Consider the following 24,542-nt stretch of genomic DNA (forward strand, 5'->3'; position numbering starts at 1 on the left):
GGGATACAAGCAAAAGTCCAGAGGTAAGGAGCCTGGAGACCTGAATATAAAATTTAGCAAGAGAAAGTCATTATGGAAATCTTAACAATGTTCTCAGAGAGAGGACAAGACAGTCAGTTAGATACTTGAATGTTTATATACTAATGAGAGAAGTATGGGGAATAAACAGGAAGGATTGGAGGTCCTAGTACATGGGTGGGCAAAATGTAGCCCGGGGACTGGATGTGGCCCACCAGGCTGTTCTATCTGGCCCGCAGGGCCCCTAAAAAAATTTAGAAAATTAATATTAATCTGCCCTGAGCTGCCTGTCATGCAGACCCTCGATGGCTTGCCGAAACTCAGTAAGTGGCCTTCTGCCCAAAATAATTGCCTGCTCCTGTTCTAGTACAACCACAGAATTATGATGCAATTGGGATTACGGAGGCACGGTGGAATAGTTCACATGACTGGAATATGGTTATAGATGGGTATAGCTTGTTCAGGAAAGACAGGCAGGGAAAAAAGGAGATGTTTTCCTATGTATAAAGGCAATATGCACATGTTCAGAGGTGCAGTACAAAGTGGAAGGTAGCCCTTTTAAAAGCCTTTGGGTAAAGGTCAGAGGGGAGAGCAGCAGGGGAGATGTTATGGTGGGTATCTGCTACTGGTCTCCAAACCAAGAGGAGGAGGTGGATGAGACCTTTTTTAAACAAGTGATAAAAGATTCCAAATTGCAGGACATGGGGGACTTTAATTATTGGGACATCTGCTGGGATGGACGCACAGCAGTGCACAAACAGTCCAGCAAGTTCCTGGAGTATATTGGGGATAATTTCATGATTCACGTGGTAGAGGCCAACAAGGGGGGAAGCTCTTAACTAACTGCTCACAAACAGGGAGAAATGGTTGAAAATATGAAGGTGGAAGGTAACTTGGATGACAGTGATCATGAAATGATAGCATTCAAGATCCTAAGGGGAAGAAGGAAGCACCATAATAAGGACACAGGACTTTAAAAAAATAAAACTTAAAAAAAACCTCAGAGATCTAGTGGGTAGGATCCTTTGGCAGGTAAGTCTGAGGGGGGAAAGGAATGCAGGCAAGCTGGCTGCACTTTAAAGAGGCCCTTTTAAGGGCACAGGAGCAAACTATACCAAAGAGGCGGAAAAATGGGAAGTACAATAAAAGACCTGCTTAGCTAGACAGCACTCTCTTCAAGAAGCCAAAACTCAAAAAGGAATCCTATAAAAAAAGTGTAAAATTGGTCATAATACTAGGGAAGAGTATAAGAGTACTGCATGGGCATGAAGGGAGAAAATTAGGAAGACCAAGGCATAATTTGAGATGCAGCTGGCAAGGGACATGAAAGACAATAAAAAGGAATTCTAGAGGTGTGTCAAAAGTAAGAGGAAGACCAAAGATTCCATCTGTCCCTTACAGAATGTGGAGACAATACGGAACATGCTAAAATATTTAATGCCTTTTTTACATCTGTTTTCACAAATAGGGACAGATACCAGCTGATGAGTGCTGTTGGCAACAGAGATAGAGAAGGAGACAAACAGCCTACAGTAATAGCAGACAAGCTAGATGCTTTCAAGTTGGCAGGGCCAAACAGGATGCACCCAAGAGTGAAAATTGGCTAAGGGAATTTTGAAGCCATTGGCTATCCTCTTTGAGGACTCATGGAGGTTGGTTTAGGTCCCAGATGATTGGGAAAGGGCAAGTATAGTGCCCATCTTTAAGAAGGGGAAGAAGGGGGATCCAGGGAACTACAGACAAGCTAGCCTGACCTTTATTCCTGGAAAGATCATGGAGCAGGTCCTCAAAGAAACCACTGTGAAGCATCTAGAGGAGAACTAGGTGATCAGGAATAGTCAACATGGATTCACCAACAGCAGGTCATGCCTGACCAATCTGCTTTCCTTCTATGATAAAGGGACAGGCTCTATGGATGAGGGGAAAGAAGTGGACATGGTATATTTTGACTTCAGTAAAACAAGGTTCTTTGGGTAAAGGTGATATCTTTTGTTAGACCAACTAAATAGTTGGTAAAATTGTTCTTTGCAAGCTTTTGGACACAAACACCCTTCTTCAGGCATAGGAAGAGTCTGCTGGCACTTGTGTGCTCTCCTGGGTAGAACAGAAGTGTAAGCCAATCTTCAAAATGTAGGTCTGTGAAAATGCAAATGTGTGGCAGGGAAGATTTTCACTGCCATACATTTGTGTTTTCACAGACCTGCATTTTGTAGATTGGCTTATACTTCTGTTCTACCCAGAAAAGCACACAGATGCTGGAAAAGTGACCTACAATAAAGCAGATGAGATTCAATAAGGACAAGTACAAAGTCCTGCACCTGGCATGGAGTAACAACTGCATGCACAAATACAGAGTAGGGAATGACTGGCTCAGCTGCAGTACTACAGAGAAGGACCTGGAGAGTATGGTGGATCATATATTAAATATAAGTCAACAGTGTGCTTTTTTTTTTTTTTTTTGCAACAAAAGCATACTGGGTTATATTAATAGAAGTGTCATTTGCAGATCAAAGGAAATGATTCTTCCTGTCTGTTCAGCACTGGTGAGGCCCACATTTGGGCCCTACACTTCAAGAAAGACATGGAAAGTTTGGAAAGAATCCTATGCAGGATGACAACAAGTATTAGGGGCCTGGGAGGCAAGACATATAAGGAAAGATTGAAAGAACTAGGCTTATATTAGCCTGGAGAAGAAAAGACTAAGGTGAGATTTAATAACAGTCTTCAAATACCTAAAGGGTGATTATAGAGAGGATGGAAACGAGCTTTTCTCTGTGGCTGGAGGTGACAGGACTAGGAACAATGGCCTCAGGCTACAGCAGGGGAAACTTAAGATGGAAATTAGGACAAACTTTCTGACTATGAGAGTAGTCAGGCATGAGAACAGGCTACCAAGAGAAGTTATGGAATCTCCATCATAGGAAACTTTCAAAAACAAGTTAGACAGATGCTTGGTTTAGTCGGGAATTATCCTGCTTAATCTCAAAGAAAAGCCAAGCACATTATGGCAGAATCAAATCTGAGTAAAAAATAATAGCATTTGGAGGGCAGAGCAGTTCAGACGGCTTGTCAGCAACTTGTACTTGACTTCTAAGGCAATAGCATAATTATCTGAAGAGTGTCAAGTAGGAAACTGTCACTGACAGAAGATTCTTTAAATGTTGCAGTGACCAAATGACCCACTATACCAAGGAACGAAGATGACTAAAAGAATCAGATCCCATCACTCATTGTAAGAAATTATTAGTGGACAAGATAGTTGAAGTTTGCATGAAACTGCATTAAGATATGGAAATGGCATGTTTCAGCACATCCATGACAAGCATAGCTGTAGTTTTGTAGGGTGAGGCCCAAGTTTGAGAGCTATTTTACTATTATAATAGTGACCTCCAATGAAATAAATTATTCCTTTATTCTTCTGTTTTTCTATCGTATTTAAGCCTGCATTATCAATGTGCAACACATTTGAAAGTAGGCAGAAGGTGCTAATAAGGAAGAGCTGATCTTCCCCCAAGAACTGGCAATTAAGCAACTTGCTAAGCATTCTGCTGTGCTAAACCAGCACCAATCCAAGGTTTCACAGTAGGGACAGATGGTAAGTTTTTATGTACAAAAATTAAGCAGTTACTATTTAGCCCAAAGAAAAAGATCTGATTGCTGTAGCATCTGATTCCAGTAGGATCAGAACTTGGTATGGAGCTAGGCAGTAGAGAGACACAAAACCAGCCACTGACGCATGTCTGATATTCCATCTATTCAGTAGCCAGTGTATGCTCATTCTCTTACTTCCTCCAGTTGAATGGTATTCATTTTTGAACACCGAGACTTCGCTAAGGAAAAGGGAATGCACCTGGAAAGTGGCTTTTGGTTGTTTTAACTTTTCAGACTCTTTCCTTCCCTTACGTCATATCTGATATTGTTCCTTCCTATCTTGTTGGTGGCAACATGGAACTTTTTTAAAAGGTCTACTAGTATAATTCAGACTGGTTTTCTCTAGTATATCTTTGTTACGTGCTTCTTGTAGGGCAGATACACAACTGCATATGAGTACTGCTGTCCATTGATAAAACCTGGACAACAAACTCTACAACCAGCAAAATATAGGACAAATGGTCAATGCAAGCCATGGGACTTCAGTGGGGGAAGACATCCCAGGTGTGCACAGATTTAAATAAGAGAGGCTATTGACAGCTCAGGAATATGTTTTCCTCCCTTCTCTCTGCCCAAGTCTTCTGTACTTGCATCAGTGTGGAAGCTGGAAGTTATTGTCTGGGAGGTAATATGAGGGATTCCACTTCATGCTTGAGACAGAACCATTGGGCCACACACACTGCGCATTTTATATGTTTCTATTATTCCTAAAGAAATTAACAAACTTCTCTTAAATTTAAAGGCATCATTAAGGTCTGATAACCAGTGAGTACTGAATAGTATCCACATGAAGATTTCAGTGCCTACCATGTTTAAATATTAAACATTTAGTATAGAGCAGTTGTTCTTAGCCTTTTTGGTATCAAGGCACACCTGCATAACTTTTCTATATTTAGTGGCACCCCATTTCAAAAACTATTTTCACTTGCTTTTTTACCATGGAAAATAAAACAATTCTTCTGTAGCAAAGAACTTAGACCACTACAGGTCAGCATGGTTTTGGCACTATGGACTCCTATTTTAAATCTCTGGGTATATCTTGTGAATCATGCTTACGTGTTCACACACCCAAGTGGTAATAGGGCATAGCACCATATGGCACCTTTACAAGGATTTTGTGATACCTTGGTTGAGAATCAGTGACAAAGAAATCCCCCTCCTGTCTCCTGAATTCATTAAACTCACCTCTATATTTCAAATAAGCTCTTTTTAACAGTATTTAACTCAATTTGTTTATAAAAGAGAGAATGAGGACATTAACACATTATGGTTTTACATACTATGTGGTTCAATTTTATATGTACAATTCCTCTGTGTATGTTGTGCTTTATATTTAAAAGTAATACATTTTTTATTGAAAACAACCCTCTATGCTGTCTTGTAAACTAGGGAACACTAAGACAGAAAAGACCTTTAAGGGCATCTAATATAAGCTTGAGTCAGGACAAAATTGTTTTCTAAAATATACTTTTCTAGTATTTCCAGTAGATTTTCTCAATACTATTTTAAGCCTTATACACTGAGGCCTCTACAGTGCCTCATGAAGCATACTTACTATATGGTATGAAAATGCAAGTGTCTCATGTAATTAACAACTATTTATAGTCATATTTCAGTGTCTGATGTCTTGCTTCCAGGCAGAGTAAACGTCAGACAAATTCTTCTCAGACACGACCTTTTAATTGCAACTTTAAAATAAAGTTTTGAAAGATTTTACAAGGATATATTCATCAGTTTAGAAATGTTAACCATGAAGCGTTCCTGTCTGCTGACATATTTTTCAGAATATGAATAAGAATATCAGCTTTAAGCACCATGAGATCATTGTCCATGATGCAGCAGGTCTAAAGAACTTTTGGGAAAACATCATTGAAAAGCACACAAAGCAACGAGAAGGTGAAGAGACAAGATTAAACAGGAGTGCCCTAAACAAGTGAGTTGTACTGTTTGTTCTCTACAGCACTGCAGTCATGTTACCACGTACTTAATACTAAGGTAGCTGCTTTATTCATAGCATAAAAGTTTCCTTCTGGATCTTTGGCACTTCTCCTCTCACAGCTGTTTGTCTCATATTTCCATGGCTGTCCTATATGGAAAAATAAAACACCCTCCACTCCTCCGTTTTCTTTCCCCAGTCCTTAATCTACATTGTCTTCATCGTCTTCCTCTTTTCTGTTGTCCTTGTTACTCACCCCTGCTTTGTCAGAGTCTTTTCTGGGGGAGGGGTCTTGGCACAGACTGTTCAGGGACAACAAAAGATTTAACTTTAAGCTCTTGCTCTATCTTCTTCACACTGTTTCCTGTATGCAAAAGGAATTCGCTATCTACCACACTGCTGACTATTTTGCAGTGACTAGAAATTCTACCCTGAAACAGAGACCTTTTCCAACAAATGTTTAATCAAAACTTGAATGATACCATAAAAACTTTCAGTTTTGACAAAGACTCCTTTTTCAAAATGTTCCCAGCCAGCTCTGCCCACAATGCATCAGTGGGCAGGCAATATTCCCATATTAAATGATGTGGAGATCAAGGCGGAAGGAGGTGATATAGTTTATTCAATGCTCTGTCTCAAGGAACTACCAATTACTAGATACCATTCTGTTTCAGGTAATTGAATTAATGGTGAAGGGACACACCTATTAAGAACAGCTAGATGTGCAGTATCCTTCAAATGACTGAAGATTGATAGTGATATAGTTTCAAATAAATAAATAAAATTTCCAAGCCCAAGGAAATTGTTCCCATAGCATTCACAGATCATGGTATGGGAGCAAGTTCACTGTTCTTGGTGCCCTTTTGATAGAGCTATAACACTGTAGATCTCCAGTCTTCAGTAACTTATTTTGATTTTGCTTTAGCTATATATTTTTGGAAACAAATAATGTGAACTTTTAAAAGAAGTGTACCAAAGGATGTTTGATTAGGTGACTGTCTTGGGCAATTCTGGCTATTTCAGAATACAACCAAGCAGGTTTATTCAGGTTCACAGTGGACGCATCTACATGAGACATGTACTGTGAAGTCAATGAATTAGCTCTGCAGTAATTGCCATGGATCCACACGTGAGCTCCTATTAGGCTGGAGTAAACTAATTAACTCTGCAGCAGGATGTAAATGTAAAATACGAGTACTATCCTGCCATGGAGTTTTTTTACTCCCCCACACCACACATGTAGATGCTTCCCCAGCTGCCTGGGGCATGAGGGTGATTCAGCACGGGGATTGCCTTCCAGCTAACCCTGCACTGGAGCACCCTCATACTCTAGCTAACCCCTCCACAGGATGTTAAACTGGGGGAGAAGCAGCCCCAGGCTCGCAGGTTGACCCCCAGGATCTCCTGCCAGCCAGGGCTGCTCTGACCCAGTTCAACATGCTGCGGTCCTGGGTATATGTTCAAACAGTGCACCCGAGAGCAATAAACTGTGGAGCAATAAGCTCCAGAGTTTGTTCCTTCACATTAATTTCATGTGTAAATGCACCCTTTGGTAGGGCTGTGCCAAGCTTTGGTCCCCGATTTGATTCGGCAGAGATTCAGCCTGATTCGGTGGCCGAATCCCCAAATCTGAATTGAATCAGAGGACCCGTTAATCTCTCTGAATCAAAATCGGAACCCTCCAAATTGATTCAGAGAGATTCGGAAAGATTCAGAGATTTGGACATAGAGACAGCTTTAAATGTTTTTTCTACATACCTCTAGGTAGCAAGGGCTCATGAATGCTGCAATGGTGGGGTGCATGGAGTGTCCCACAGGAGCACAGGGGTCCCCTGTGCACTCAGCAGCAAACCTGGAAGTGGACCAGAAGCAGTTCTGGTTCACTTCCAGGTCCACCGGGGAGCAAGCTGGGGGGCCCCCCACGCTCAGTGACTGGTGTCTCCTGGGTCTGGGGGAGCACCCAGGGTCCCCCTGCAGTGAATCGTTGAGCAGGGGAGGTATGGGGGAGGGGGGGTGCAGTGCACTCCCCAGCAGACCTAGAAGTGGGCTGGAAGTACTTCTAGTCCAATTCTGGGTTCGCCGCTGAGCAAGTGAAGGCTCCCTGCCCACCCCGCCCCCCGCACTCCTGTGGGATGCTCCATGTGCCCCAACATTGTAGCAATCACAAGCCATGCCTGCTACCTCAAGGCATGTAGAAAAAACTTTTAAAGCTGTGTCTATGTCTGAATCGCTGATTCTCCAAATCAGCATCAAATCTTCAGATTCATATTTGGCTGAATCGAATCAGGGACAGTGATCTGAATCAATTAATCGAATCACTGTCCCTTATTTGGGCTGAATCCGAATCCAAATAGAGTAGGGTCTGCTTCATACACCACTACCCTTTGGCCGCTCAGTGAGTTGTTAATGAAGTGCTCTATAATTCAGAAGTGCCTTTAGGAAGTTAGGTATATTGCCATTATAAAATCTACAGGGTTACTGCCTCACTTACCTGACAACTGGAAACATCAGGCAGTTTTAATTGGTAATGAGTGTTCTCCCTGTGATCCCTAGGGCCATTTGTAGATGAGCTCACCATTTTCTAAACCATGTTAGAGGATTTGCATCACACAGTTCAAAGCAAATTTCACTTTGAATTAAGGGTTAATAGGCAATCGACCATCAGGGAGGTTTTCATGCATTTCTGCTCTTCCATAGTAGAGACAGCAGGGGGCACTGGGCACTGCCCACCACTCTCAATCAGGGCCACAAAACCACACTCCCTTGCTACACCTGGTGGTAGGCATGAGCAACTGTAAGCCCTATATACCTGCTATATATACACATGTGAATTAATACTGTTTAAATTGCTTGGTTAAGACTGCCCTAGTCTGCATTAACTTTAATCCTCATTCAATGAGGACTAGTTGATTTGGACTGGAGCCAATTTTAATTTAGACTACAGATATCCATGTGTATATAGTGATGGCTGTAGTCTGGATGAAACCTAGGAAAAATGTAATGTTTATAGATGGCCTAGTATACTGGTTAACAAGGTACAGCAGGAAAAAGACTGCTTTGAATGACAAATATTCTCAACTAATTACACTGATTTGAGACCCTGAATATGCTCAGTTGAGAACATCCAAGTCCGCATGGGACAGATCAAAATGGAAAGGTTAAATCATAATTTGCAATGAAAATTGGAAAGCAAATGAATATAAGTAACAGTATAAAATATCCTAAATTTTTGCTGTTGATACCAGTAGTTTTGAAATGAAATTCTCAGCTGTTATTCTTATTGATTCTGCAAATGTAATATACAAAAAATAGCCAGTGATCTTTTTGGCATTATCATGTGATATGTGATCTGATAGCATTGCTATGTTGTGCTTTATACCAAAACTTCACTGGAAAATTACCCTGGCAAGAGGTAACTAGTGGTCCCTGGTGACATTCTCTTCTCTCCATATCATACTTGTATCTTCAACCAACGTGCTTTCTCTCACTCATTACATCAGTTCCCTTCACTTTGTAAGAATTGTCCCAAACATCTAAACTTAATCCAACCTTTTTGCTTTAAAGTAAAATGACTATTAGAGAATGATCATATTTAATCTTGAGCATTGTGGTAAAGTATTAGTCTCACTATAACTTTAAATTTGCATATCGTATGACCTTGGCAGGACCCTCATATGTGGCTTTGAGAATGCCCCAGAGGAAAAAAGACAGGGCACTTAACACTTATGACAGCATTTCAGCAGTTGTTTCACTTATTAGGAATCCAGCAACGTCGCCTACTGTTGAGTGATACCATCAGTGCCATCACCATACCCCATGTTCCCAATCTAGTAAGCTAAAGAGATGCCTGGATGGTAAATAAATACAGGGCAAATGTTGTGGTGATGAAAGATAAGAAAACTTTGATACCACTGAAAAGCCCCAGAAACATTTGAAAAATTTGGCTCTGTGCTCACTGAAGAGAGTGTTTGTTCTGTATTTCCAGACTTCGACGCGAATGGGCCCAGAGGCTGGAAGGACGAATAAAAATGCTACAGAACACTAGAGGAGAGCAGAAAGAAGGGATGGGCCTGCTATCATTTGAAACTTTTCACCCCACTCATAAAACTGCTGCCTAAAGTTACTGTAGAAAGTATTTGGGCCTGATCCTGATCTTATATGCACAGCTCTAAACAGAAACAGAACCACTGTCCTGGCTTGAAACTTCCAAGAGATTTGGATAAGGTCTGTTGCTTCTCCAGAGTTCAGCTTGCTGTAGGTCATAGTAATAGAATCTATTGTTTTTCAATAATTATTACAATTCAACTAAAAGATAGTAGTGCACGATCTTTTAAGAATTATGCTATAACAGGCAAGAACCAAGCTCTACTTGTTCTACTGAATATATTATCATTATGAGGCTGTAGGACTTATAGGCAACTCTTTGCATTTTCAAGTGACAACAATATATTTCTAGGTAAGAGGATCACTTTTAATGGGTATAAGGCACTCAAATGACTGGGGGTAAAGTTGCACATTTCCATTTATAAAGCTCATACTGTGCTTGACTTCATGTGAATACAACTTATCCTAGCTACCTTGAGGAGATGCCAGTGAAGTGAATTAAGAATGTCTATGATCAGCAAGTTAGAAGTCAGAAAAAACAGAAGCAGGAAATAAGGAGTCAGCAGTTAGTCAAGTTTTGGGGGGTTTTCTCTCTTTTAAAAAAAGTTTTAAATAGAATAAATGAAACCCTTGTGGGTAAGATGAGATCAAGACTCCTGAGGTAATTATGAATTAATGTGAGGAAGGTTTGAGGTGGTAAGTAAGGAAATTCTATTTATCACAATATTCCTGGAAGGCTCTCTAGTATGTCACTTGCCAGTCCGTGATAAACTTGTTGCATTTCCTTTTGTTGCAGGCTAAGTGAAATGTAGCGGAAAATGGTTAAATGCTGATTAATGATGTATAACAGGATATCTACACTTCCCATTCTTGGATTATTTTATGTGTATAAAAATATGCCTGCAATTTCAGTTCATTATAATCAACAGGAACGTGCTAGAAAAATTAACCCTGTACAAGCAGCTATATTTCTTAGCATTACTGAGCCCGTTCCTCCCCTGCCTTGTTTTTTGTCTAGTGCCAGTACAAGAAGATATAAACGCTGCCAAATCAGCCTGCTGATGACCAGAGCTAGTTGAAACTCAAATTTCTCTTCCACAGGAGATTCTCACATTTTTAAAGCATGTTCATTCTTACTCCAAACAAAACCACAACAAAAAAATGTTTCACAAAACGAAATGCGTGATTTTGGTTTGTTTCATTCCAGTCAAAACATTCTACCATCCTTACTCAAACACAAGATGAGATATTTTCCTCTAATCAGCATGGTTAAAAAAAAAAAGTGTGCATATACTGAGCAGTGCTGAGCTGTGGGGTCACCATGGCTTGAAACACTCTTGACTCTGCTGGGGCCCAGCCCAGTGAGCTATATGGTAAATCATGAGCTTTTTGGCTTTGGAGTAATATCATGCATAGCTTATATTGTATAAGTACATACAAAAGTGTTGCTTACATGTGTTTATGGAATACCAGGGCTAAAATTTGGTAAGTTTTAAAAAAGGTAACATGAATCAATTCAGGATGAACTGAATTAGCACAAGCATATTTATTTCAAAGTCATTGTTTTCAAATTTGCCCCTCACTTCCACATGCTGAGGGAAAGTGGGATCTGACAGTAAGGGGGGGCAGGGGCAGAAAGGGGCTGCAGAAGGAAGAAATTAGGGGGTGCATAGGGCAAAGGGGTCACCCGACTCCCCCAGACTTATTTTTCCTGCTATAGCAGTGGGAGAGGGACAAATTCAAGGCAAACCTATAATAATTAGATTCTATACCTGCAAAAATATAACAAATTTATACATTTTCCATATATAGAATATAATTATTGAGGGTCATCTTATATTTGAGTAAAAATGGTATTTCATTAAAACTTAGAAATTTTATATTGATGTAAACCTTTTTGTATTAGGTTATAAACAGTTCAAAGCAAACAAACCAAAATGCTTTAATTTCTTTCCAAACCAAAAAATCTAGGTTGTAGCCATATTGGTGTAGAAGAGAAAGCAATCAGGATTTGTGATAAAGGTGATATCTTTTATTAGACCAACTAGATTTTTGAAAAAAATTTCTTTAATTACAAGCTTTTGGGCACAAAAACCCTTCATCAGGCATCAGAGGAAAGATTGTAAAAGTTCTCCTGGGTACATGAACCTGGACACCATGAACTCCTGGGTAATATGAACTTTCATTTCTACCCAGGAGAACTTTAACAATCTTTTCTCCGATGACTGATGAAGGGTGTTTGTGCCTGAAAGCCTGCAATTAAAGAAATGTTTTTGCAAAAATCTAATTGGTCTAATAAAAGGTATCACCTCTACCATGCGTCCTGGCTGCTCAAACCAAAAAATAACATTTTTTGTGGGGAAATTTGATCAGAAAATCTGATCAGTTCTAGTGACTTGAACCTTGTTTTCCACACCAGTAATTGCCCACAGAGTAAATGCACCACAGATTCAGGCTCATACCCCCACCACTTTATTTGTTTGTTTTCAATATATAGGCAAAACATACATATATATGTTACAGCCGAATGTTTTTCAGTGAAACAACGGATTTAAAAATCTCCACTGTGCTGAATTGTAATAAACATGTATGTACTTTTACCTTTGCAATATCAGTCTTCTTGTGTGCAAATTTATTACCTGAATGAATTATTAGGAGCTTAGATATATGTTTTATTTAAAATAAATTAGCACACTCTATGGGTTCCTTCAACTTGGGCAGCAGTGACTACAAGATGGTCAAGTTCAGGATCCTGAGGAGAGGAAAGAAGGAGAGTAGCAGAGTAAGGACCCTGGACTTCAGGAAAGCAGACTTCAACTCACTCAGGGAACTCAGGGGCAGGTTCCCCTGGGAAGCCAGACTGAGGGGAGAGGAGTTCAGGAGAGCTGGCTGTAGTTTAAAGCCTTTACTAAGAGTGCAGGAGCAAACCATCCCAATGTGCAGGAAGACTAGCAAGTATAGCAGAAGACCAGCTTGGCTTAGCAGGGAATTTCTCAGTAACCTAAATCACAAAAAGAAGCTTAGAAGTGGAAACTGGAACAGATAACTAGGGAGGAGTATAAAAGTATTGCTCAGGCCTGCAGGGATGAAGTCAGGAAGGCCAAAGCAAAATTGGAGTTGCAGCTAGCAAGGGATGTGAAGAGTAACAAGGGTTTCTTCAAGCATGTCAGTAACAAGAGGAAGATCAGGGAAAGTGCAGGTCTCTTCCTGAATGGGGGAGGCAACCTACTGACAGAGGATGCAAAAAAAGACTGAAGTCCTCAACACCTTTTTCACCTTTGTCTTCACAGGCAAGGTCAGGTCCCAGAATACTGCACCTGGCAGCACAGTTTGTGGAGAAGGTGAGCATCCAACAGTGACAAAAGAACAGGTTAGGGACTATTTAGAAAAGCTGGACATGTACAAGTCCATGGGGCTAGATGGGATGTACCCAAGCGTGCTGAGGGGGTTGGCTAATGAGACTGCAGAGCCACTGACCATCATCTTTGAAAACTCATGGCAATCAGGAGAGGTACCAGATGATTGAAAAAGGGCAAATATAGTGCCCATCTTTAAGACAGGGAAAAAGGAGGATCCAGGGAACTAAAGACCAATCAGCCTCACCTCAGTAGCTGGAAAAATCATGGAGTAGATCCTCAAGGAATCTATTTCTAAGCACTTGGAGGATAAGGTGGCGATTAGGGATAGTCAGCATGGATTCACCAGGGGCAAGTCATTCCAGACCAACCTGACTGCTTTCTATGATGAGATGACTGGTGCTGTGGATGTGGGGAGACCAATGCATGTGGTGTAACTTGATTTTAGCAAGACTTTTAATACAGTCTCTCGTAACATTCTTGCAGGCAAGCTAAGGAAGTATTGGTTGGACAAATGGACTGTAAGGTCAATAGAAGACTGGCTGGGTCATCAGGCTCAGAGGACAGTAGTCAATGGCTTGATGTTTGGTTGGCAGCTGGTATCAAGTGGAATGCCCCAGGGGTCAGTCCTGGGCAAGTTTTATTCAATACCTTCATCAACGACCTGGAAGATGGCATAGAGTGCACCCTCAGCAAGTCTGCAGATGACACCAAGCTGAGGAGAGTAGTAGATGGAGGGTAAGGTTAGGATTCAGAGAGACCTAGACAAATTGGAGGATTGAAATAGCATGAGGTTCAATAATGACAAGTGCAAAGTCCTGCACTTAGGACAGAAGAATCCCATGCACCACCACAGCCTGTGGACTAACTGACTAGGCAGCAGCTCTGCAGAAAAGGACCTGGGGGTTACACTGGACAGTAAGCTGAATGAGCCAGTGTGCCCTTGTTGCTGAGAAGGCTAATGGCATACCGGGCTGCGTTGGCAGGAGTATTGCCAGTAGATCTTTGCCCTCTGCTACATAACGGTTGTAGACAAATTGGAGAGAGTCTAGCAGAGGGCAACAAAGATGGTTAGGGGGATGGGGCACATGACTTCTGAGGAGAGGCTGAGGGAACTGGGTTTATTTAGTATAAAGACTGAGGGGGTTTAATAGCATCCTTCAACTACCTGAAGGGTGGATCCAAATAGGATGCAATTAGACTGTTCTCAGCAGTGGCAGATGACAGAACAAGGAGCAATGGTCTCAAATTGCAGTAAGAGAAGTTTAGGTTAGATATTAGGAAAAACTCTTACTAGGAGGATAGGAAAACACTAGAACAAGTTACCCAGAGAAGTTATGGAATTTCCTTTCTTGGAGGTTTTTAAGACCTGGCTAGACAAAGCCTTGGTTGGGATAATATAGTTGGGAATGGTCCTGCTTTGAGCAAGGGGTTGGACTAGATGACCTCCTGAGGTCCCTCCCAACCCTAATTTTCTACCATTCTATGACTATACTACCCTCATGCCCATAACATCCAACAGGCATATCTTTAGCTGCAAATTAAACAGCATTTGAACCACTGGTCACCAGCATACAAAGCACACTTTCCACTGCTCCACTAAACTAACTAAAAACTCTATGAAGGTATAACAGGATTCCACTCCAGGGGTGGCCATGATGCCCTGGGAACATCCTCAGTCCTTGCCAACCTGTCTGTTTTTGGGCAGTCATCCCTTCATTCCTTTGCCCTGCTCTTGACTTCTGGGCTCCATTGCCCTATTCCCAGGCTTCTGGCCCTCTCTGGCCTGTTCCCAGACTTGCCTTGTTCCTGAGCCTTGCTCCCAAGGCTTCCAGCCCTACTCCCTGACCTATTGGGACCTTCAGGTTTGCTTGTCCCAGCTCAGATGCTAAACAGAAGCCTGCTGTAGCCCTGTTGTCCAGGAGCTCCTCTCCCTGAAGTTCTCAGGTCTAGACTCCCTCTGGACCCCAGGCCCTTTATTCCTCTGGCCCCTCTCTCTCTCTGGGGCATCTGGGACCTCCTTACATCTGCTTAGTGCCTTCCACAAACCACCAGTTAAAACTATAACCCCAGTAGTAAACCCTCTGACAGGCACCACTAAACTCTCTCTGGGTCCAAATCTAAATAATGGCTACCTGCCTGAATAACAAGTACTCTCTTTACCCCAAGTAATATTCCCCCGTTTCCAGGCCTGTAGAGTTGCCTACCCCAACTCCAATGTTATCCCTGGAGCCCTGCCGCAACGAGCTCCTTTCCCAGTGGCTGTCAGGGCTAGACTGCTTGATTCTGGGCTGATAGGGTATTTTTACATGTGCAAGCACCACAGTGCTGGGAGCTTTGAAAAATGCCCGGCGCTGCGATGCTTACAGTTGTATAAGGGTCAAAATGTGCATCAGCACTGAGAAAGTAGCAGTGACACGCTTTTGAACTAAAATGCCAGTGTTTTAGTTCAAAGCGCACCATTTTCTGCACGCTGACATGCATTTCGCCACTTATACAAGAGCACATGGCGCAGCACAGTGCGTGTCAGCTCGAGTCTACTCAGAAGTGGCAGATCGGTGCATTGCCAAATGAAAAGGTACGCATATAAATACCCATATAGTTCAAGCTTGGCCTGCTTCTGGTCAGGTGACTCTCTAATAATGCCCCACCACCACCACCACCTTCAGGCAACTTCTGAGACTGCCTCTCCACTGAAAGTGATAGGTGTGCCAAGTGCCCCATCACAGAAGGACGTAATAAGCTGTGAAAACAAGACTCCCCATCTACAGATCATAGGTCTGCCCATGCTCTCACTCACACATGCTTTATAATGATGTAGTTCCACTGACATCAACAGGGTTACTCCCAGTGTATATTATTGAGAGAAGAGAATAAGGCCCTGGAGTAGCCAATTGAAAAAAGAAAATGTTCACTGGTGTATAAAAGTATTTCTAATTTGAAATTCATTTGACTTGTGAAATGTGCTTCTGAAACATTCACTTAACTGAAATATACTTGGTTGCTTATTAAATTAGCATTAATGTGACACCTGAAAAAGATTCTATACATGGATGAGTGCAAGCCACCAGTGATTAATGAACTGAACGTTACATCTTACAACTGTGTGATGCCCCTAAGCACTAGCTTTCCATTTGAATCCCTGATTAGGGGAGAGATGTGTAAAATGACTTCTACTGCAAGCAGACACCAACAGCCTGACTACACATCTGAGTTGTCTCAGGAGCATTGTTTATTCCAGCAAGTACACGGAACTCATTTCACTTGTGAAATGTGCTCCTAGTACATTCATTGCAGAGGGGAATATGTATATAACCAGCATGAAAGTCTAAAATCCTCCCACTTCTAGTCAAAATGCACCCCTTTGGGAAATCTTTGAGAGCATATGCATTAGATACGCTTATCTATTCCAACACACATTTTACAAGACAGCAGTATCATAGCACCCCTACAGTACTGAACAGCAGCTACTGTTAGTTCCTAAATGTGTATGTTCTTCCATTTTTGGTGTAACTATATATATATGCCAACCAGAGTGGGGAAAAAAGTTAATGTCAGAAATGTTGCAATTTAGCTTCTGCTTATATCCTAATATGATGAACCCTAGTTCCGACTCAAAACCCTAGGAAAAGTGGGAAAGTGATGTAGCAGGACTGTACTACGTTGTGCCAGCTGTTTTGCAACTTTTAGCAAAGCATTCCTGAAAGCAGGAACTACTATTTTAAAAAGCCATCACAAATATTCCAGAATTTCACCAGGATGGAATTACATATACCTAACAACTTGTGCAAGTCCAACCAAAGGATTTTAAATAAACATGTACTCTCCGAAAGTGAGGCCCCTTTAAGATGTCTCAGTTTAGACACCCAACAAGAAATCTACACTCAGATTAAATGAAGACTCTGATCTTCCTACAAGCAACTGTATTAGGAATGTGTTAACCATTTGAGAGGATGAGTTAAATAGGACATAGAATTAACCTAGCTTTTTTTCCCCCTCAGGGCTCATTAATCTGTCCACTGGAAACTCTGAATTGGAATTGAACACCAATGAACCTTAACTGTGCCTTGCACACCTTAGCTATTTAACCAACATAGATTGGAACATATTTCCCGACCATTTCCAGTGCAGAGCTGACTCTTGTAGCCTTTTATGCTTTCATTCTTCAGTAAAATTGTGTGATGAGGAGGAGGATTTCCTATATTTCAGACCATAGTTGTCTTTGTGACCATAAATTGGCTTCTGCTTTTATGGCTAAATTTCAGCCATTCAGAAATGTGTAAGCACCTGTTCACAGCCTATAAGGCAGGGGCGGACAAATTCCAGCCCACAGGCCAGCAGTGAACTTTATTTCCCAGAAGCCCCTGCCTGCATGGCTGGGGCCAGTCTCCATGAAGCCCCCAGCCACACCTGCACTGTGATAGTGCAAGGCTGGGGTTGCCATGGAGATCGGCCCCAGCTGTGCTGGCAGGGCAGGGCAGGGGGTTGCTTCAGAGCTGATGGGATCATGCGGTGGGGGCAGCTTAGTCCAGGGCCAGGGCAGAGCCACAATCTGCAGCCTGCACGCTCTGAAACCACAACTCTGCCCTCACCCCGGACCAAGCTGCCCATGCCACAAGATCCCAGCAGCTCTGGAGCAGCCCTGCCCTACCATGCACCCTGCCAGCGTGGCTGAGGCCAGTCTCCATGGGAACCCCAGCCTTGCAGTACCACAGCACAGGTGGGGCTGGGGTTCCCATGGAGACTAGCCCCAGCCATGCAGGCAGGGGCTGCTGGGAAATGGAGTCCAGCTGCCAACTGGATCTGCCATTTTGCTCACCCCTGCTATAAGGTATAATATATATATAATATACATACTATACTATTTAATATATATACTATAATATATATAATAATATAAACAATGTAAATGAAATATCAGTTAATTTAAATAGAAACATATAGACTAAGAACTACACCCATAGATAAATGGAAACAAAAACTGATATTTCAAAAGTCCTCTTTTTCACTAAGTTTCCCTCTCAAATGGAGCACTATTACAATGTTAATTTGTATCTAAGAGGAGGAAAGATCATATGTGATTTTATATAATTCAGGCTAAAATTATAAAAGAATTTCCATTTCCAGAATTGTCAGCACAGAGTCCCTGATTCTGCACCTAGTTCAGTTGTATGTAATTATATATATATTTCCCCTAGAAGTGCTTCAAGTCAGTACAATGAGTCTCTGTGCTCTTTTTCTTGATCTTATTTTTCATTATTGTTATTTATTGATCAACCTTTCAAAAATAATTCAACTTATGGTAGAAATAAAGTGGAGAAAATTTCAGCCCAGAAGATAATACTATCTGCCAAATCAACAGAAAGGGGTTATAATGCATTAACCTCAATAATAGTGGTTGCTACATGCTACATTTATAATTAGAACACTAGAAGTCATAAGTCTCTATTACCAACTGTTGACCTAATCCTAAAAATACTTACTCTACCAGATATTAACTTCAGCGGTTGGTTCATGGAAGTAAGGACAACTTTCAATAGTGCTTACAGGATCAAGTCTACCTTCACCATTTTCCACAGCAAATATAGTTAGTGTCATTGATCTTTATGGGGAAGACTTCAGGGAAATAATTACTAACAAGAGATGAATTCTTAAAAAGCAAAGATTCTACTAATAAATATAGTTGCAATAATAAAAAGGGAGAAATAGATATTAAGCATAAAAGAAAAGCAGAATCATCTCTAAACAGAATGCTTATCAAGTGTGTGAGGATTCAGCCAGGACATAGGCAGCTGGGCCTGCAGCTAGGCCCTGGGGGGCAACTAAGAGGGCAGAGGTACCTGTTACCAGAGCATCAGGTTTGGGGTCTGGGTCAGCAGAGTGAAGAGTATGGGACCAAGTTCCATGAGTGCCAAGAGGGGAACCTAAAAGATGTAGTCTGAGATGCCACCTGAAGTGAGGAACCTGGAGTCAGAGTACTGTTGCCAAGTGCCAGGGGGAATTCAAGATAAGGGACCAAGAAACAAAGCTGAGTCAGGACACCAGGAAAACCAGAGAGTGGAGTCAGCATTGAGTTTCAGTGGAGATCCAAAAATTGGGGTGAGGAAGAGCCAAAACCAGGTCAGAAGTCAGGAGAACTAGGGAGAGCTGTAAAAGTAAGACTTGCCAGAACAGAAAGTGGCACTTTCAGCAGCCAACCTGGTTGCAGAGAACCAAGTCAAGTCACATTAACCAAGGACTGGGGGCAGGACATGCTTGGGCAAGCCAGGCCTGCTTGATCAGAGTCCCTGACCAAAGGCTGTATACACACGTTCAAATAATCTGGGAGAATTCTTCCAGATTTATTCTCCCAGTAGATAAACTCACCCACAGAGCCCCATACAGACATTCAGATTGAGGAGCAGAAAGCCTGTAGTGGTGACACTGGCCTGCATAGGGCCTTAGAGCATCAAGTGCTGCAATCTGGGCAGGGGGTGCAAGGTCCGTGAGGTCAGTGAAAGGGAGAAGAGGGGCTGCCAGGTCAACAACAAGGGCTGGGAGTACTGCTGAGTCAGTGAAAGGGGTACTGGACTTTTCTATCCCGAAGCATCCAGGGAGAGAGGGGGGTCTTCTGCTTCCTGCTTGGCTAGGATTGACACACTGCCTCAATGGATCCATGACAAGGACAGAGGGTGGGAGAGCCAAGAAGCAAAGCTTGCTGTTATTCTAGAGGACTCCTCTGCTACTTCTCTGTGTACAGATGTTCAATCTCCTAAAGATATTCTCCTGAGATCCGTTTCGCTCGGGTTGTTCTCAAGCTACTGTTTCTCCCAGAGCGGCCATTTTTGCTCTGGGAGAAAAATCTTGAATGTCTGTATATTTGTGGTTTCTCCTGAGAGAACAGTGACTCTCCCAAGAAAAACTGAATGTCTATATGTAACCAAAGCGAGGCATCCAGTATATTTCTGAAGAGATATTCTCTTATCAGATTTGATCTAAAATACAACTTATGTAAAACTACCTTTTTCCATTTTTTAAGTCCATTTTTTTTCCAAAAAAAGCCAAGTAAGTATCTTTCCTACTGCATTTTAACCCAAATGTTGAGGCCCTATACCTAGGCACAATTGAAAGTAAAATTGATTAGACCTTGACTAGAAACAGAAGTATCACTGACTGATCTATTTTATTTGTCCACTGAGCTGGGACACAAAACTAAACAAGCAAGTTTAACAGTAACATCTACATTTTTTTCTAAATTATTTTAGTTTTAAAGTCCTAGAGAAATTGTTTTTATAAAATAAAAAAATATGCAGTTTTTAATCTGACAGCATGTTTTAAGCATCATTCAATACAAGAGAAACATGTCCCTAACAGTTTTTAATTACCTTTCCCCTTGTTTTTGGCTGAATTTCAATTCTAGCTAAGCCTTAAAATGTAACCATTATTTAAAGTTTAGGTGTAGACACTGCATGTATAGCTTGATTAAAAAAAAAAGAATAGTGCCAACTCTGAAATGACAACCTTTTTGGGGAAAATGAACTGCAGTTCTTCTCATGGCTTCTTAATCATTGGTTGTCTATACACGTGCTCCGAGTTAGGGGCGGAGGGGCATTTTAATTAGAGCAGCTCCCAGACAGCTGCTGTAATTAAAACACCACAGCATCACATGTATTCAGTGTCCCGTGTTTCAAAATGGCCACAGTGGCACTTTAACTAAAGCTCATTTGACAAGTTTTAGTTAAAGTGCCCCAGCCACCATTTTGAAATGCAGGACACTGAATACATGCGACATTGCATCATGCTGGACGATTCGAATTAGCATGCTCCAGCAGACTCAGTTAATTGAGTCTTCTCCAACATGTTCTAATTAGAAGGTGTCAGAGCACATGTATAGGCAACCTTTTCATTATAATGTTAATTTCAATATAGTCCCACCGGGGCACTCTGCTCTCATAGATGTTTACCAGTAGTTTTATTTAGTAAGAGATGTTCTAAAAAGTAAAAACATACACCTACATAATCATTCTCTTTTCTACACACAAAGTTTCAGCTATTTTTTTCTCTCAAAAAAGTTGGGTATTTCTACAGTATTTTTTTTTTTTATTAGGGTCCATGTAGATACAAAGTAGTAACTAATTGGACTCCAAAGCTATATTGGTACCCTGCTGCTTTCATCCAATACATTCAATTGCTGATTTTATTTATATTATCTTAGTCATTAAATAAACATTTATAATAACAAGACTAACTACTAAACAAAGAAAGCCTTACAAGCAACAAGGGCAGCTAATACATAATATCAGAAACAGCAGTTATTATCCACCATCTCAAATGAACACCTAATAACCTGGAACTAAATCCCTTCAGGCTCCATTTATGATATGTACATACTTCTGCTGTAGTGATGACAAATACTCCATTTTCTCAGAACTAATGACCCTTCTATAATGTGTACTAGGGGGCTGACAATTGTGTAGAATGATTCTGTCAACAAACTAACAGAGTGCAGCCATGTTTGAAAAGTTTTATGCCTAAGCCACAGGCCAATTTCAGCACTTCCAGCCCATAATGGGCCCCTCTAGAGCCATATCAAAGCTCTGCAGCATGTTTTTGGTTGAGACATTCTCTGCATATGTCCTGTTTATTTTTGGGTTTGGTTAGGTTTGGCCATTACAGTTACATAGGGGCTAAAGGTGGGGGTAATAAATATGAACTACTACTCTGTTCTAGTCTTGTGGGCTCTATTATGTTTTTGGTTCCATGTATTAAAGAATGTGTTTATAATTCTTAGAACAAATATATACCAATATAGATGTTTTTCATGTGCTAACGCTTTTTCAGAAAAATTTTAAGCCCAGACTTTGGCATATCTTACAGCTTCAATGCAGGAATTTTGAAAATAAAGGATCTATTGGAAAAAAGATTAATGAGGGGGGTTGCCAAGTACAGCTTCAATATAATCTGCAGTTTGTGCCTTTGTTGTCATTTGGGCTGCATCTCACCAAGGCAAACAATGCTTTGAAGATTAACTGTAATCACCTTGCATTAATGATGCCAAAATAAAAAAGGGATCTACATATATTTAGATCATATGCCCTTCCCAGTCTCATGAAGGAGGCCACTAAAATATCTGAGTTATCTTTGAAAATGATATTGTCTAGTCCAGTGATTCTCAACCAGGATGCTGGGGCAATCTGGGTTGCTGTGAGATCCTTTGAAGGGTTTTGCAGGAAGTGAGGAGATAAGCAAGGTGTGAGGAAGTAAGCAAGTAAAGGCAAGCTCAGGTTTCAGGGCTAGGTACACATTCAAAAAGCCTGAGGTACAGGTGATCTAAGTTACACAATTTTGTGTAAGCAATGCAGTTTAGATCAGTAGTGAACAGAACACAGGGTGACTATGTGTGCTCCAATGTGTTCTGATTACAATGTTACAGCAGATGCAATTAATTGAGTCTGGGGTGTTCCAATTAGAACACTCCAGCAGTGTGCTGCAGCATCTTGTGTATTCAGAGTGTCATGTTTCAAAATGGCAGTGGGGGCGTGTAACATGGGGCTCTCTCAGGACCGGTCTTCCAATGGCCCTCCCACCTGTTTCTGGGCCAACCGTCCGCCTCCTTTCCTGCCATGCCTTTATGATATATAATTATGATCTTAATTAGGCCGTAGGCTGCCCATTTCTTGCCCCAATGCCAGGGAGTGCTACCTGTGGCTCTGTTAATCCCCTGCACCGCAGCCCAAGCCTCGCAGATGGCATTCACAATTCTTAATGTCACCGGCACCACACTAGGCCCCAGAATCCTTCTCATCAGACCCCATCTGGATCCCTCCAATCAGGCAGCCTACTCCACCCACATTCTAAGCTGCCTAGCTCCCTAAACTATTCCCCTTCTCAGGTGTGGTCCCCCCAGGACCTTTGGCCACACAGCCCCTGGCCTCACCTCCAAGGCCAGTCAGAAACCCCAGGACTTCAGCTCTGAGTGTCCCTTGCAGTGGGCCCCGGGTCCTTTTGACCCTTCCAGTCCTGGCCCCAACATTGACCAGTTGAGGGTGTTTCAAGTCAGGTCTCTGAGCCTCTAGCCCATTCTCTAACCTGGGTCTGCCTTCTTGGCTCTTCTATGGAGTAACCCACCCAGTTGTGGGAGCTGGGGTTATTAAGGTGCCCCAACCTGCCTTTCACCAGAGTGGTAACTGACCTGGCATTTCCTGAAAGCTCCTGCAGCAATGGGAGCCCCACCAGGCCACCCACTCCCAGCAGGGTGCAGCTTTAGGTCATGCCCAGGACCAGGAGCCTCCTATCCATCCCCATAAGCTCCTGCCCTTACCTCCAGGATGTAATATTCAGCCTGCAGCCAGGCAATGTTTCTGCCTGGCCTGCCAGAAGCAAACTGCTTTGTTTATATAGGCAGGCAGCGAGCTTAAAATGGCTGCAACAATCAAGCATCTGCTGGCTGCTTGGCTCAGCCCTTAAAGTGGCAGGCACCAACAGTGCCCTGCCACAGAGCGCTTTAACTAAAGCTCATCAAATGAGCTTTTTGAAATGCGGTATGCTGAATACACAAGCTGCTGTGGCATTTCAATTACAGTAGTCCCCCCTGCCCCCCCCGCCACACACACACACCTAGAGCATATGTATAGGCACCCACACATTCTCCTTTTGGTGGGAGGGAAGGAAAAGTCAGACCAGGTTCCACCATTTTTAAACCAGTCTAAGTGCACTGAACTTCTGTTCTGTTACAGGTAAAGACCAGTTTCCAATCACTTATACCAGTAAAAGTATAATGTCTGTACCTGGCCCAGGTTTGAGGAGATAAGCAGAAAAGGGCAGGCTCAGGTTCTCCCTGCCTGTCAGCTCCCCTGACCAATCCATCTACAAGAAGACAAGCATTGTAATAAAGAAATCAGTTTTTGAAATGGGGTGCTACCTAATTCACAAAAATTATGGAGGAGTGCCTCAAGTCTAACAAGGTTGAGAACTACTAGTCTAATCCAAATCCTATTTGGTAGTATTTGATAACATACACCTTTCTGAAAGCAGTTTGGGTGCGTCCACACATGCAAGCACCTGTGCTTACAGCAGCTCAAATAGAAGCAGTACAAATTTGAGCTGGGGCTTTTTGTTTTAGTACACATGCTCGGACATGCACTTTGTTGTAGAGCAAATTGTGCCACTTGGGGCAAAATAGCCCTGCCTGGCTCCTCCCAGATCTTCAGCCAGGGGGAGCTAGAGCCCGGGGCCAGCACCTGTGCTGTCCCCAGCAGTATAAAAAGCTCCCCTGTCCTGGCCCCAACAATATAAAAAGCTGCCCTGGCAAGTAACTCAGGGCTACTAGCTCTCAGGAGCTTCTGGATCCCAGCCAATTGGTACCTGGGGACACTACCCCTTGTGCCAGCTAGACTGCTGAAGCAGACCTGATAGTTCCCTGCACCCTCTACCCACTGCAGCAGTCTGGCAGTGGGGGCTGCTGCCTGGCTGTGACCTGCTGTGCACCTGCCAGACTC

The sequence above is a fragment of the Alligator sinensis genome, unplaced genomic scaffold, assembly GCF_000455745.1.
Source record: "Alligator sinensis unplaced genomic scaffold, ASM45574v1 scaffold240_1, whole genome shotgun sequence".
NCBI lineage: Eukaryota > Metazoa > Chordata > Crocodylia > Alligatoridae > Alligator > Alligator sinensis.